Source organism: Belonocnema kinseyi, chromosome 8 (genome assembly GCF_010883055.1).
Source record: "Belonocnema kinseyi isolate 2016_QV_RU_SX_M_011 chromosome 8, B_treatae_v1, whole genome shotgun sequence".
NCBI classification, from domain to species: Eukaryota; Metazoa; Arthropoda; class Insecta; order Hymenoptera; family Cynipidae; genus Belonocnema; species Belonocnema kinseyi.
In genome coordinates, this window is record NC_046664.1 from 113,204,128 (window position 1) to 113,212,348 (window position 8,221).

The 8,221-nt window shown below is 32.5% G+C and overlaps 1 protein-coding gene across 1 annotated transcript in view; it reads left to right on the plus strand.

The window, feature by feature from the left end:
- The window catches only part of LOC117178659 (cytochrome P450 4C1-like), a 166,991-nt gene that overhangs the window by 109,138 nt on the left and 49,632 nt on the right, over positions 1 to 8,221 (plus strand). The gene's annotated exons all lie outside the window — the stretch shown is intronic.

Genomic DNA, 8,221 nt, shown 5'->3' on the forward strand with positions numbered 1-8,221 from the left:
ATTTCCCTTCCCTATCCTAACTCCTCCCCAACAGTTGCTCCGCTTTTATTCATATTGCTATGGATTTTTCATCCCTCTAATGTTACTATTAAGAGAAAGTGATCCGAATCAATATAATCACCTATCTCTAGTTTCTTAACCTTCTCTCATACCTTATCATCCACTATTACATAATCAATTACCAGTCCCTTTTCACGTCCCGAGTGTGTATAATCTCCTTTCTCATCTCTTTCTATATTTCCGTGTAAGATATACCATCCCAACTCCTCCAAGCTCTTCAACAACTTTTTCCTCTCCCCATTTAGTACCTTATATTTGGATTTTCTTTCTCTCTTTTCTCCCCATTCCCTTCGTCCTCTGTCTCCTGTTTCGCATTGAAATCCCCGCATATTATCAGCCTACTCTCTTCCTCACTTTCTTCAATCATTTCTTTCATCTCCTCTCCTGCATATCACGAATTATGTAAACCCCCACAATCTTCACCTTCTCTCCTCCCATCATTGCCTCTTCTACTATTATTCCTTCTTTTTGTTCTTTCCTGTCTTTCTTATCTTTCCCTGTTATACATTCATTCCTTACTCCCATCACCATTCCTCCCAATTGCTCTGCCCTTTTTATTCTTCTACTGTGAATTCTGCACTTGCCATTTGTAATTACTTACTAGCTATTCCCTTTCTTCTTCCCACTCCTACCATACTCGTTCTATCTATATTCTCCCATACTTAATCCATTTTCTCTTTCCCTTGTTTCTTTCCTCCCCCGCTATTTTTCTTAATTTATACTGCATCTTCCTTTCCATTCATGTCGAATCATCCTCTATTCTCTCTGGACTTCCATATAAGAACCTCTTCTTTGTCATCACCTCCCTCTTATGTTCCCATTTCTTTAGTTTCACTAGTACCAGTATCTCCCCTTTTCGCTCCTCCCTTTCTACATTTCGCATTTCCTCCTTATTCCCACTTTCGCCCCCACGACAATCCCAGTTCAAGCTTTCAAGTTTCTTCATCCTACCTTGCATCTCCTCTACCTTTTTATTATTATCTTCTTCCTGCCCCTCTAGTCTTTGTACCAATGACTGCATCCTTTTTTTTAACTTTTCCCTGATTTCTTCCCATTTTTTTACTTCTTTCTTAACTTCAGCCATTTCCTGCCTAATTTCCTTCTTTAATTCCTCTCCCCTTTTCTCCTGCTTTTCTTTATAAATCCACATTACCTCTATCATCACTTCTCGAATTCCCTTTAGTCTTTCCTCTTTCATCGTAACTTCACTTTCATCCCCGCTTCCGTCAGCCCCATTACTATTGTCACTCTTCCCTACCAAACTCTGCTTTTCCGGCAGAGATCTGAACATCTTTTGATATTTCACGCTCGCCCCAATATCTTCCTTCTCTTCACTGCTTTCCCTCTCCCCTCTCTTCCTTTTGATAAAAGCCTCGATTGGACCTATGCTTTTTGCTCTTAATCTCTCGTTTTCTTTTGTTTTTTTATAATTCTCCTTGCCTTCCTTTCGTTGATCTCCTTTTTCGGCCTACTGAACACTTCCTGCTATAAATCTGTTTCTTCCGCGGAGATACTCGCACCGCTAGCCATGAATCAAATTTAAACTCTCCCGCCTACTATGCTCCCCTGCCTCTATCTACCACCGCAGTCCGGTACCTATCTCGTCTTTCTTTGTTGCTACCCAACCCTGCTACTACCAACCCGATCAACACAGTCCTCCCACCCTGTCACAAATCTCCGAACAACCTAACCTTAACTTCCACACAAATCTATCTCAATCCTCCAAAATATCTACCTCCCCTTTTCAATCTCACAATCCATCAATTAATCTCTCATATCCACACCTTTCTACACACTTCCACAATCCACTCACCTCAAATTTCACCACAATATCAGAAAAACTCAGCATCAGCAATTCCCACTACTTCATCTTCTTTTGTATTAAATCCTAGAATAATTGTAAACTTTATCTAAATGCAGCACTTTCCTTCATTTACCCAACTAATTGGGTAAATTTTAATAAAAAAAATTTCTGCGTGTAAGAATTTTTTTTGGTCTTTCGGTTTTCATTAAATTAAACGAATAAAAACGAATGACTGAAAAGTTCGTTTATTGAAATTCTGACATTCGGCTATCACTGCCTACCTTTTACAGAGAATCTAAATAAATAATATATAAATAATAAAATATGCCTGCGCTTATTTTCTTGTAAAAAACAAAAATATTCAATATTGAAGTGAAACATTTGTCAATGGTTTAAGAATCAATTTTTAAAAGTAATACTGATGTGTGTCGCCAAATTAAATTAAAATATACAAAAAATATCAGATAAAAACCTCATATAAATTTAATAGCCTTTTTTTGTTGTTGTTAAAAACTACTTCTTAATTTACGGAAAAAACAAAATGTTCATAATGTTTTTGGACAACGACAAACATTTAGCAAAGTAGATAAGAGACATACATCAAGGCGATAAATTGTTTAATAAAAAATAAAGGCGTCATTTAAAGGAACCGCGAATGAGGAAAGCGAGCCAACGTAACTGGAATTTTAACTTGGTTTTGTTTATTTTATAATACTTTGATATATTTTGTTGACATTTATAATTTCTGTCTGTAAGTTAATCAAAATATTGTGATATTTGATGGTAAAAATGAATTCTATTATGCGTCCCTTATATGAATTTTTTCTCTAGCAAGAAGTTTAATATTCTTAAAATCAAAATCAAAATAATGGTTTAAGTTCCAACAAGTTTGTGAAAGACCTGTATTGAAAATTCCAACTTTAGAATCTATTTTATGTTCCAAAACTCTGGTTTTTAAAATTCTACCCGTTTCATCAATATGAATTTTTTCACAATAATTACATTTACTTAGATGATTTATTCAGATTCTGTGAAAAAGTAACGCATTAATAACCGAAACGTCAGAATTTCAATACACGAACTTTCCAGTAATTCGTTTTTATTCTTTAAAAAAAATTCTAACTCATACTTACATTAACAGCCGAAGAAAGAATTGATTTCATTATTATCAAATCTGCTTATTTAAAAATTTCAATGACCATATTTTCAAATTTCTTTCTTAGTATAGTTTATGCAAATTCAAACGATTTTGTATAAAATATCTTGTGTCAATATTAGTCATGCCATCAGAGCGTAGCTCGCGTTCGCATCGTTCATTTTCATTCCTCGGTTCCGTTTCGTTTTCCCGGGATATGACCAATGTCATATCAATCGCTTTTGTAAAATTAACCTTTATATAAAAAAAGAATACCCTGTAATGAAAACAGGTATTGAAAAAGGTCGATATCTACGCTTAACGATCTCTTAATATAAAAAATTGCATATTTTTGAAAAGGATCTAACTTTTTGAATTTGGTACTAAATGAAAAATTTCATGAGAATAGTTTCGAAATATATTTTATATCCAGAAGAAATTTGAATTTACATTTCTTAATCTATGGAGAAAAACATTTTCTCTATTTTTTGAAAATATTTTAATTGTTGAAAAGCGTATGACTTTTTTAATTTCTGTCGGAATTAGAAATATCACAATGATAATTTGCAAGTACTTTTGTCGCGTACAGAAAACTTTCACAAAAATTTCTAAAAATCTTTGAAAAAATGTTATTTCAAATTTTGAAAAAGCTCTTTTTTAATTTTGGTCTAATCGAAAAATTTAACTGAGATAGTTTTTTAATATATTTGACTGTACTTCGAGGAAACTGCTTTATATTTTTAATTTTTCAAAATTCGGTTGCAATTTAGGATTAAAAATCTTGAATTTTTAATTGTTATTTCAAAATCGCTGTTAGCAATGTGCAAAACATCCGAGTATCGGGCTTGGAAAAATTCTTGTTAATTTCAAACGTTTCGAGAACCTATAACTTTCGAGTGGCTCGAAAGTATTCGAGTACTCGAAAGTTTCGAGTTCTCAAAGGTATTCAAGTTTTCCAAAGTTTTTAGTTCTCAAAGTCGCCCGCGTTCTCGAAGACATTCGAGCACTCGTAAAGTTTCGAGCTTTCTCGAATGCGCTATCTCGACTCGACTCGAACCACATCGAGCTCAGCTCGACTGAACTCGAACGCTAACAAGCTCAACTCGACTCGTTCGAACGTGGAGTTTCGAGTTTTTTGCATACCCCTAATAAAAATCTTGTTTTTCTATTTTTCGACTGGCGTGTCGCGGCAGTTTGTTTCTCTGAAACATGTAGTCGCCAGGGTGTCTAGTCGTTGGGACATCTAGTCGCACGCGTAGTCCCGAGCACTTTCACTCGCAGAAACGTTATGTTATAAATCATGAAAAAATAAACGTGAGAGACTAAAAACTTTAAAGGCCAATATACACCATTTATAATACAATTTTTCGGATATTGTTTCCATTATAAAGATATGTATGGGTGGTTCATAAAAATTTTTATTTCTTTTGTTTTTTTTTATGTGGACTGGCGTGTCAAAACAGTTCGTTTTTCTAAGTAAGAAAATACTCTCTTAATTCGAATGAGAAGATTAATTAAAAGTAAAAAATGTTAGAGTTTGCGAGCATCAAATGTATGTAAGATATGAGATTTCCATAGTTTTTTATTATTTTTTAAATATGCATAGTTGTACCGATGTTTATTAGGGTAATTAAATTTCTAAATCTCTGAATTTGTTTTCTCTCAGGAAAAAGTTTCCGTTCTGCTACCTCACATACCCGTGTTCGATTCCCGCCAGCGCTGCTTTATTCTAACACGTTTTTTTCACCTTAGAACATTAAAATATAATATTAATATCTAGTTGTATGTTTCATTTATAAAATTGATCATGGGTGAAACTGTAATATATGAGCCATTCCACACAATATTTGCCACAACATTTTTTTTTCGCGTAAAATATTTTTTTCTTGTTTAACACTCAAAAATATTTGATGCGTATTTTTTTATTTCAATGTTTATTTCAACTTTTATGTTCATAAAAAAGTTATTTCTCCAATTGCTTATACTGTAATATTAAACAAAGATATGAAAATTCATACAGAAAATAAAATGTGGGCCTTTTCCTAAACTTTCGAATAAGGTTATCCACTTTAATTATTTATTAATCCATATAAATCGAATATGTACAAACAAATAGATTTCTTTCAATTTGGACCTCTTTTTTCATTTTTACATTCTTATCAGAGAAGGTATTAGATTTGTGTAAAATTTGACCCCCCCCCCCCCTCAGTTTTTGTCAAATGTCTACGATTTGAAACCCTCTGAATCCGAAAAACAGGTTTTCACGAATGTGTATCTGTATGTATTTATTTATGTGTGCATGTATGTCTGGGAACACGATAAAATTTGAAAAAATCAATCTATTAGATTGGCCTTTGGTACACTTGTTTAGCGTCCTAAGCTAAATGTTAAGTTCGTTAGCCAGCCATTTTGGATAAAAATTCACAATGTGGGCACATTTTGAAAATTTTTGAGACCATTTTTTTCAAAGTTTAAAAACTCTCTGTACGTTTATTCATAGTATTCAAAAGTTCAAAAAATTTATCCTAACGACTTTTTTCATAAAATTAAAAATTAACAGAGTTATACCATTTACAAAATTCCAAAGAACGCAAGAAAATGAACATTTTCTACCAAATAATGCACGATATGAAAAAAGTCAAGATAACAATAATTTGGCTTCTTGAATAACCTACATGATTATCATAACAGTTTTTTGAATGTTTTGAAAAATCACAAATTAAAATTTTGACAGCATACAAAATAATGAAAAATTCAAAAAGTACATTTTTCGTCTGAAACTGTGCAAGATATGGTAAAGGTGACAGAACAAAAATTGTTCATTTGAAAAGACCTGCAAAGGACCCCGCAGCAAATGTACATGAAATGGCTTTCGGTCGATTTTGATTAAACTTCATAAAATTGTAGTCCTCAATGTCTCGATCAAAAGTGTTATGGGGCACAAAGTCCGAAAATGGACAGTTTTCGAGTTATAGAGGATTAAACATCTAACCCTTTTAAGAGTTCACTTGATGGAAAAACAACTAAAGTTGAAATAAAAGTTTTAACAACATTTTTTTTAAAGAATTCGCATTGTTTTTCAAACGGGACTATGAAACTACATCTGTTTTAATACCAATGTAAGATATGAATTATAATAACATACATTTATAGGAATAGTATAAAATTTCAGGGATAAGCTCGAGTGCGAAGCACGAGATACGTGATGGGAATGTGTTCGTTAAGGCCGAAGGAGCTTTAACAAAAGAGAATTCACAATTGCCAAATTACTGCGTTGCCGATTCTTCCACCTTTAGTAGCGCGCTATGAGAATGTGCCCGTGAAGCGGGCAGATTTTTTTTATTTTAAAGAGTGTACTAAAAGTTTGTTTTAATTTGGTAAAAATTTAGAAGTAGGTAGTCAAATACTTTCAAAGCAATGCATTTTTGGAGCGTGGCACGCGCGCGCAAAGTGTACCGCAGCGCGACTCGCTCGGACTGGGACTCGACTGCCTACGCGATAAGTAAAACACAACCATTCGCTTGGAAAATCGTATATTTTATGCTGTAAATTAAATATATTCAAAATGTATTGCTATTCAAAAATGCATTGCTTCGAAAGTATTTGACCACCCACTCCCAAATTTGTACCAGATAAAGAAACACGTTTAGTCCCCTCTTTAAAATAAACAAAAAAAAAATTTTAACAGGTCCAAATTAAAAAAAATCTATTTGTTTATACATATTTAATTCATGTTATTGAATAAATCATTAGAGGGGATTTTAGTATACTTTATACGAAAGTTGAGGAAAAGGCCAACATTTTATCTTGTGTATAAATTTCCATATCTTTGTTTAATATGGCAGTATAAACAATTGGAAAAAAGTAATTTTTCATGAACATAACATTTTTAATCAAATTTTCGCGAAAAAAATATCGAATATTTTTAAGTGTTAAACAAACCAAAAAAATATTTTACGTAAAAAAAAATTCTTGATGGCAAATATTGTGCAGAATTCCCCATATACTAAACAGCGAATGCAATTTTTTTTATTTTACTTTTTCGACCATGGCATATTTTCCTATTTTATAGAGGAAGAATTATAAATACGGAGAATGAACTTAAAAAGAATGTCTTTCCTATTGTCTTTTTTAAACTCTACAGTCTTTTCTAGCGATTATAGATACTTTGTTTTGGTATAAGAGTACAATTTTTTATTCAGGATAGTAATTCTTAAGACAGTGTAGCTACATCCTAGTTTTCCATTATTTTATTGTAAAAACAAATAGTATAATATCAAACTTTACAATAAAAACTTTCTCCGTGTATGTATATATATTTTTTACTTAAAATACTTATAATTAAAACCGCATACAATATTTGAAGCATCGGTTAAATAAAGAAGCTTGAAGTGTTTAGTTTGAAAATTTATATTTCTAGAACTCTTAATTTTCGATAGTTCATTTTCAATCATTAGGTAAAAGTGAAAAAAGTTTTTAAAATTGAATAGTTTTGACCTAAGATATTTCTACATCAGATGATTTATAATTATCAATAAAATCTTCATAAATTGATTAACTTCTAAATTAACTACTATTATTCTTAACCAATATTTACAAAGTTCTTATAATCTGAATAATTTGTAATCGAAGGTTTAGAAAATGGAACTATGTATATTTAAAATGGTGGTTTTTAGAAGTCATACAGGAAGAGTGGTTTTAAGGAGCCCTGCCAAAAATTCGTCCCTACCCTTTCATTCGTGGCATAAAAAAAGATGCTTATGTTTTTAAAATTCCAAATATCGACAATCAAACTTGTATTTAACATGTCTGAATAATGGACTGTGGGTAATGATAAACAATTTCCAAAAGGCAAATATATATACATATCATGATATAAAATATTTTTTTATCTTATGTTTATTTTGTTATGATTTATAACATAACACAGAAAGTGCTGGGAACAACGCGTGGCGGCTAGATGTCCCAGCCACTACTTGTCCTGGCGACTATACCTCTGCAGTGATCCCAGATCTGAAACGAGATGCGGTCTAATCCTATGACAGGGCTATGTTCGTGTGAATATAGTAGGAGACGCTGTAAATGACTTAGTTGCGCGCGCAACCCATTTCTCCTCTTCGGAATTTGAAAACTCGAAGATCAACGATTGCCGGTCGGAGCACTTCGGCGATTCTATTTATATATCTATCTGCTAACTGCTTTGAAATAAATTCAGGAGATTG